Source organism: Notamacropus eugenii, chromosome 1, assembly GCF_028372415.1.
Source record: "Notamacropus eugenii isolate mMacEug1 chromosome 1, mMacEug1.pri_v2, whole genome shotgun sequence".
Classification (NCBI taxonomy): Eukaryota; Metazoa; Chordata; class Mammalia; order Diprotodontia; family Macropodidae; genus Notamacropus; species Notamacropus eugenii.
Window position 1 is genome coordinate 138,407,409 of NC_092872.1, and position 9,201 is coordinate 138,416,609.

The following is a 9,201-nucleotide window of genomic DNA, read 5'->3' on the forward strand; positions in this document are numbered from 1 at the left end:
TTGTTTCTTCACAAACAAATGGAAAGAAATAAAGCAAACTTCTTTTTCTCACAGATTTTAATAGCTAAATCAATCTTGAGAACAGCATCCTAGATTTAAAACTGGAAGGCTCTTTTAGAAGAATCTAGGAGGGAAGTGAAGGCAAAGAGCCAGCAGAAGAAGCCGGAGCCAGAGCTGGGGGGTGGGCGTCCAGGGACAGAAGGGGACCCGGGGGAAGGGCGGCGGCCAGCAGCATGCGGTCCAGCGTGGGGATGTCGAAGCACACGGTGTCGTCGGCCAGGTTCTGAAAGGTGGATGTGGATGAGTATGACGAGAACAAGTTCGTGGACGAGGAGAACGGAGGCAAAGGCCAGGCCGGGCCCGACCAGGCCGAGTGGGTCTCTTACCTGGGACAAGGGTAATGACAGCTGCTTTACAGGCAGCTCTGAAAAACCCTCCAGTTAACACCAAGGGTCAGGCAGTTAAGGACCGAGCGGCAGCTTCGTCCTGAGGGTGCTCATCTCTTCCAAAGCTAATGACACTGCAAAGGCGATGCCGTCTGTGGACAAGAGCGGTGGGCTCTTCTCATGCAGTGCATTTATAAAGCTTTGAAAGCCCGTCACGGAAGAGCAGCGCCGTACTACTGCCATGGCATGAAAAGGCACTTGCTGCTGGAGGGGTCGGGTCCAGTGTTGGAGTCTTGACTGCCAGGAAAGCAGTTTAGTCCAGCAAACAGTGGGCACCTGCCATGGCTGTGGGAGTTGCTGAACAGCCAAATGGCCCTGCTGCCTTGTGGCGAGCGTCTGCGTCTCTCAGCTTTGCCTTCTTGCTTCTTTTTTCCTATCTGTCAAGTAAAAAAAAGCATATGAGTTTTTCCTTAGTTAAAAATTGGGTTAATGTAGAGGTGCGATTTGGTTTTAACAGGCATATTTGAGGCTCTCAGAACTGTTTCAGTGACACACACACATGCGCACACACCTGCACACCTATGTATACAGTGACTTGCATTCAAATATACTTGTGCAATTTTAATTCCTGTTGGCTGGATCTTCAGATTGATATCGTGGTGTTTGATCAAACCCCTGAATGCAATGTCTTAATACATTGCCAATCAGTCAATATACCTTAGTTGAAAGAGATGTTTGAAAGACTGGCAGCTATTAACATTGTAGAACTGGACCAACTGGTCAAGAAGAATGTATTACTGAAGCAGATTTTTTTTTTAAGAAAATGCACACACATCTTGTAGCTTTGGTTCTGTTTGCATCCAGATTATATTGTGAGTTGTGTGTTCTTTCTCTAAGCATCTACTCTTTATATCTTCTCAGTTTCTTTGACTATTCAGGATCCAGAACAAGGGGTCATGGTATATTCAGAAATATTTGCATAGTATTATTCCCTAACTAGCAAAAGCATAAAGCTTTTGCCCCCATGGGATGGCCCTGTTTAAGGGTGTTCCTAATGGAAAAAGGAAAATGGGAATCGTGATATGATTCACGTCCTGGATAGCACCTGCATAAAATGCTATTTCCTACAAAAAGCATAGTAGCTGCCTTTAACAGTGTGAAATGTCCAACTGGTATGTGCCCTAGAGTTGTCTCTCTCTTCAGTGTTCTTTAGGTAGCAGGGATCTCAAAAGATCTGGTTCTGATCCAAACACATAGACATTCCATGTATTATTATCGTGTTTAGTTTTTAAGAGAAACAGCCACACAGCAAAAAAGCATTTCCTTTGTTGGATAAACCAAATCAATTCTCTCAAAAATGACAGGTGCTTTTAAAAAGCTATTCCTCAGGAACTCTAGAGTAAACCACCTGGGACCACCTGAATGCGTATGACTAGGAGGGAAACAGCCTATGTCTAACTCTATCAGTTACTTCTGTGAAAACTGGCGCAGAATTTCAGAAAACTCTTTGCAGTTTTTGATACCTGCTTTTTTTTTTTTAAAGATGAGTTTCTGGAAATTAATTGTCATTGTTGAATATTTAAAAAAAAGAATCTAGTGCAATCTTCTCATTTTATAGATAAGGAAACAGGTTTAGAAAGGTTAGTGTTATGCCCAAGGTCGCACAAATATTAAGCATCAGAAGTATGTATGATTTGAACTCATGTTCTCAAACTAGTACCAGTACTCTTTTCACTATAACATATGCTACTATAGAGCACTAAAAATATTTAGATTTGAAATGTAATTGAATGTATTTCTATATATGTAACAGGGAGAAAAGAAGTGATCTCATCCAATGGGGATACCACCAGTGACTCAGTTTCTCACCCAAGTCTGTAAGACACCCCACTCTCCCTGGGTTTGGCTTGTTTCTCTAACCTGTTCTTGTACTGAAAGGTCCAAGTTCCCAAAAATGAGCTATCGCCACATGGTTCCATTCAAAGTCTCAGAGTCCAAATGAGATAATCCTGTTCAGGGAGAATGTCCTTCTTATACTCACCACTCTAGCTCTTGAGTCCCTATCCAACATGTTTTCTCTCTACACAATTAGATATCATAATAATCACCCGTTTAGATCTTAAATATAACCATTTTCATAGCAATAAGGCAAAATAAATAAGATTACAAATTTGTTGTTGTTCAGTCATTTCTGACTCTTTGTGACACCATTTGAGGTTTTCTTGGCAAAGATAGTGGGATGATTTGCCATTTCCTTCTCCATGTCACTTGACAAATGAGGAAACTGAGGCAAACAGGGTTAAGTTCCTTGCCCCAGGTTTAATCAGCTAGTAAGTGTCTGAGGCTGGATTTAAACTCAGGAAGAGAAATCTTCCTGACTCCAGGCCCAGCATCCTACCCAGGGCAGCACCTAGCTGCCCACAATATCATAGATCAGGGGTGTACTTTTGAATCCAGTAACACTGGCCTCCTAGGTGTTCCTTGAACAAGACACTCCATGTCTCAGCTCCAAGCATTTTCTCTGGCTGTTTCCCATGCCTGGAATGCTCTCTCTCTCTCTCTCTCTCTCTCTCTCTCTCTCTCTCTCTCTCTCTCTCTCTCTCTCCCTGCTCTGGCTATTGACTTACCTGGCTTCTTTCAAGTCCCAACTAAAATTCCATGCTTAACTGGAAGCTTACCATAAATCTTTTGTATGTATTTGTTTGCAGGCTGTCTCCCCCATTAAATAGTAAGCTACTTGAGGGAAGGTATTATTTTTTCTCTTTTTTTATTCCCAGTTCTTGCTTAGCACATAGTAAGTGCTTAATAAATGTTTATTATCAGTTTTATTTTATTCTCACAAAAACCTTGAGAGACTGGTACTTTCATTAACCTCATTTTACTAATGAGGAAACAGAAGCCAAGAAAGGCTTAATGACTTGCCCAGGCTCAAGCTCACACTAACAACTTTCTAAAGCAGAATTGAGGTTCTTCTGATTCCAAGTCCAGTGGTCTATCCACTATCCCATGGCGCATGATGATGATGATGATGGTGCTGGTGGTGATGTTAATGATGATGATGGTGATGATGATGATGATGGTGGTGGTGATGATGGTGGTGGTGACGATGATGGTGGTGGTGATGATTATGGTGGTGGTAATGATGATGGTGATGATAATGGTGGTGGTGGTGGTGGTGATGATGATGGTGATGATGATGATGGTGGTGGTGGTGGTGATGATGATGATGGGGATGAAAGGCAACATGGAAAAAGCGCTGTCCTTAGATACTGAAAGGCTTGGTTTCAAAGCTAGTCACTAATGTTTGTTGGGCCTATGACTCTGAACAAGTATCTTAACTTCTCAATGCCCTAGGCAACTTTCTAACATTATGCATTGTAAAGAAAGCTGCCACCCTGAATTGCTAGAAGGATTTTTCCTATCTGAGAGCTCCTTATGTTAGTGAAATCACATGTCTAATCCCTGTTCTTAAGACGATGATGATGATGATGATGATGATGATGATGATGATGATGATGATGATGATGGTGATGATGATGTTGGTGATAATGATGGTGGTAACTGGACTTTACATAGCCTGCCATAGTTCCTGGCACACATTAGCCACTATGCACGTTGATTGGTTGACATGAGGCTTTAAAGTATGCAAATCACTGAACATTTGTTATCTCATTTAAACTTCATAAACTTTTGAGGCTGCTTCTACAGGTACTATAATCTCCATTTAAAAATGAGGAAATTGAGGTTAAGATGGTTAAATGAATTCTCAATAACTGGACAGTAAATAAGTATAAGATAGGATTTATACATAGGTCTTTCTGACTAAGTCTAGAACCCTACCTCCTATGCAACTACACTCTCAAAAATGGGACATTTAATTGAGGAATGGCTGAATAGATTATGGGTTATAAAAGTAATAAAATATTGTGGTATCATATGCTGTTTTAATTATCAAACATCTCTTTACTGCTATATTCAATGACCTTTTCTCCATCTTTCTCCTTGACTTTACAGCAAGGACTTCGGAATTCACAGGAGGGCCTGTGGTACAGGTTCTTAGATCTCAAAGGAAATGCAGATTTTGAGGGGGTCAACAATCTACTTTAATCAAATACATATTTTGTTTGGGGGGAAAAGTGAGCACCTTGAACTTCAGAGAAAATACAAACAGAGAAATAAAGATCAAGAGACAGGGCTTCTAACTCTCTGACCATAAACAAAACATATATCACAGAGGAGCAGACAGATCCAACTGTCTGACCACTACATACATACATAGTTACCAGACAGATAAGCACCAACATCTGGGTTTTCAAAGCCAGGGGGCTCTTTAACGGCTGCCCAGAATCTCATCTGGCCAAACAAACACTTCCAATGAGTAAGCCCCAAAGTACAACTTCACCTCAAAGTATTTACACACTTTTCAGAGTCAGAGGGCATCACAACCCTTGAGCACAAATGACTCATTAGAAATCAACAAAAGGTGTGGGCCTTTGTACAAAACAAATCTTCCCTAATCAAACTTTAATTAATGGGCACGCCCATTAATGGGTGACAAAGATCTTTAACTCTCATAATTACCATTACATTGACCTCACTTTGCCTTTGACACTGAAGATTACTCTCTTTTTTCTAGGTTCCTGTGACACTGTTCTTTCCTGTTTCTCCTACCTCTCTAACCTCTCCTTCTCAGTCTTCTCTGTTGGATCTTCATCCCAATCACACCTGCTAATTATAGGTGTCTTCAAGGTTTTGTCCTGAGCCTTTTATATATTTGCCCAGCCTTAATCTTTCTCTTGACTCCAGTCTCTCCTGTCCAACTGTCTACTCAAACTGGATGTCTGGTAGACATCTCAAACTCAGCATGTCCAAAACTGAACTCATGCTCTTTCCTTCCAAATCTTCCCTTTAAAAAAAGTTCCCTCTCACTCTCAAGGGTACTATCATCCTCCCAGTTACCCAGGCTTGTACCCTATGTATCATTCTCAGTTTCTTACTCTCTTCCTGATATCCAAACATCTCCACTTCTCAATTTTTTAATTTACAAAAATCTATTTTCTTTCTCTCCTTTCCCCTGCCCCATTAAAGAAAAAAAGGAAAAGATGAATTTCTCATAACAAATATGCATAGTCAAGCAAAGCAAGTTTTCCCAATGCCTGTATACTACACCCATCTATGTATTTATCTATCTATCTGTATAAAAATCATATATCACCTCTCCGTAACAGATTTCATGTTTCATCTTCAGTCCTCGGAATCATGAATTGTTACTGTATTTATCTTATTTCTTATACCTTTCAAATTAAGAAAGATAAATTTTCAAATAAGACACTTTTCCAGATAAGAAACACTTTAAAAGTTTTTTTTTTTACAGTGCAATTATTGTATAAACTGTCCTCTTGAGTCGGTTCATTTTATCTTTCATTAATTTACAACAGTCCTCAACATTTTTCTTCTTTACAATATTGATGTTATAGTATAGATTTTTCTGGCACTGTGTACTTTACTCTGCATCAATTCATCCCTTTCTGAAATCATCTATTATTTCATTTCTTAATTATCACTTTTTGCAGATGATATGATTGTGTTCTTAGACAACACTAAAAATAATTGAAACAATAATTTTAACAAACTTGCCAGGTATAAAGTAAATACACAAAAAATCACCACCATTTTATGTAATACCAGTACATACCAATAAGACCCAGCAAGAAGAGATAGAGAAATTTCATTTAAAATTAGCACAGAATATACAAAAATATTGAGGAATCTTTCTCCTAAGATATACAAAAGAATATGCAAGTTACAACTACAAATGTTTACAGAAATAAAGACGGATCTAAATAATTGGGAAAAATTTTCTTATGGCTCCCCAAATCCTCTTTTTTGGTTTTTAAAGCAAAGGATAAGACAGGTTAGTATATAAACCCCTTTGTAAAATATTATGGAAGAGCATGATTGAAAATTCTCAGCTGTATCACTCCCTAAAACTGCAAGAAGATATAAAGGGGGAAGAAAGATTAACATGAGACCCAATTAAAGGCAGTTATTGCATATTATTCTTTTGGCTACACTTTTTTTTATTCTAGAGTTCAAACAAATATGGCTAGTTAGTCAGTCAATAAACATTTCTTTATTAAGCAGCTACTATGTGCCAAGCACTGTGCTAAGAGCTGAGGATGCAAAGAAAAGAAAAATCCAGCTCATACTCTCAGGGTGTTCATAATCTAAAGGGGAAGACAACATGCAAACAACAGTGTGCAAACAAGATATATAACGAGAAATAGGAGATGAATTTCATGAATTCTGCAATATTACTTGACCAAATGTTCCAAGAAATGTTTCTTTTTGCCCTTGGATGCACAGTAAAACCAACTCTTCCATCTCCTCTGTTAACTTGAAGGGGGATTAGGAAAGGCTTCTTATAGAAGATAGAATTTTACCTGGGATTCAAAAGAAACAAGGGAAGCCAGGAGATGGAAGTGAGAAGGGAGAGAATTCTAGGTTTTGGAGAAAGCCAGTAAAAATATTCCAGAGATGGAAGACAGAGTATTGTACATGAGAAATACCCAGGAGACCATTTGTGCTAGATAGAGAGAAATCTAAAATCTATGTGATAGTTAGCACCTTTTGTCCACTTTTCTGTACCTCTAACACAGTGACTAAAGAAATAAAAATGAATTCTACAAGATTTAGGACAATTTTGAATTTTTGTTTTGTTCAAGGATTGGTGTGGCCAGAGCACATCACCTGGTGGACAACCCTATTGATGGTATGACTTGCCATTCTTAATTTGGACTTCAAAATCAGTCTTTCACTAAGACCATTCTGGAAATGCTTTAAGAATTTTTTAGTCTTTACTCCATTAGCATTACCTTGACAAATACAAGGTCACCTCTTTTATTGGGGTGAGTCACTAGAGTAGAATTTTTGAAGGAGATTCTTTTTTAAAGCTACAGCCTCACTTGTCTGAAAAAAACTAAGAATTGACCTAAGGTATTTTAATGCAAACTAATTATTTTTTTAAAATATTACATTCTCATTACTTTCATTTCCTCTGGCCATGTTACTAAAAACACTGGGTTAGAAAATTGTAACTACTGCTACAAGTCTAGTTTGGTTCTTTTTAATTTTGCCCAGTGACTTTTAGAATATGTTCTTTCTAAAAGTTTTTCATTTTTATACAATCAAAGAGAAGCTTTGTCTGGAAAAATCTGTCTTTTCCATGGCAGTGTGCATCTCAGACTCCTTAAGAAGGAATCATGAAGCATACAGAGACACTACAATTCCATGTTCAAGGTGCTTCAAGTGATAAGGGATTCCCATGCTTTCCAGTAGAGATTGTCTGTAAGGTGATGGCCTATTTATCTCAATGTTTGAGGGGTCCCAGCCAGCAATCAAACAAGCCCTAGCCCTGTCACGATATTAATTAAGCCATAATGAATTCATTAATTGAATCTGTAAGTTTGGCTAATTAGATGTAAGACATTTCTTCAGTTTTAAAGGGTAATAATAAAAAATTTAAGCTGCAACACCAGATCCAACATTTAGAGATGATGAATGGGACTTGGAAAGTGCACAGTTCCAATATGAATTAGTTAATTGCCTCTGTTAATTTAGGTGGTATACATTAGCTGAAAGGTCAATCCATTTGAGGGTTGATGTGTTTTTCGAATAATAAATTAAAAAATAGCAAATTAAATAGAAATTCAAAGGGATAAGACATGGAATCTTATTCTTCAATTCAAAGATTAGAGTGTATACATGTAAATCCGCTGAGTATTTACATTACATTGTGGATTGACCCGAGGAAAGAAAAATACTTTCTCTTTGCGTACAGTGGGTAAGAAAGTAGCAGTCCTGAATTTGCTTCCTCTTACCAAGTGCCTGTCCTGGCACTCCTGGACATTCAATACTGCTCCCTGGAGTTCTGAGATTTTTCAGTAGAACATTTTCCAGAAAACAGATGAGTAGTGCAAGTCCCTGCCTGCAGGAGACTGATTTGTTCCTAGAGATGAGCAATAGTTTTACTTGAAGAGAAAACAAATTGGATGTGAAGAGAGGTCTCCTTCCTTTCCCTTTGTACTTTGACAATGCATATTCCCTAGCATGTAAGTGAGAACTAGAGGATTCATTTTTTAAATGCATACTGTAGGTCTAAGTGTATCATATATCAAGAATAAGATATAAAATATTGGATTTAATTCTTCTTTTAAGGAGAGTGAACAGGAAGGAAGAATAATAGCTAGGGACTCAGGGACTCTTTGTCCCCTACTCTAGTTTTTCTTCAGGTTAGGCTTGGATCATGAGGTCTTACTCTGGACCTATCTTGCATTCCCCTATACTACAGCGTCTAGCATTGTAGGTCCTCGTACACAGTAGGTATGCAGGAAGTACTTACAAAATTATAGGAAAAGCTGATATGGAACATGTAGCACGCATTATTTCATTTGAACCTCATGAACCTTTAACCCATCCTTTGAACTTTCTGAGTAGGTATTATCACAACTCCCATTTTACAGATGAGGAAAATGAACCTCAAAAAGGTTAAATAGCTTGCCCAAGGTCATACAGCTACTAAGTGAATTTGTGTCTTCCTGGCTCTGAGTCAATCTATTGACATGCATTTATTAAGTGCCTTCTTTGTCACAGGCACTATGCTAAATGTTAGCAAAACAAAGACAAAGGTGAAGCAAAATGAAGACAAAAATGAGGAGCTCATTCTTTCTATACAAATGTAAGGATATACAAAATATGTTTTAAAAAATAAAAAATTGAAAAAAATTTTTTTAATTTTTAAAAAATTTAAGAAATA

At 38.1% G+C, this 9,201-nt stretch overlaps 1 pseudogene; it reads left to right on the plus strand.

Annotated features, from left to right (window-relative positions):
- Nucleotides 1–251: 251 nt before the first annotated feature.
- LOC140524122 (actin-related protein 2/3 complex subunit 5 pseudogene) lies at nt 252–703 on the plus strand (annotated as a pseudogene).
- Nucleotides 704–9,201: the final 8,498 nt, after the last annotated feature.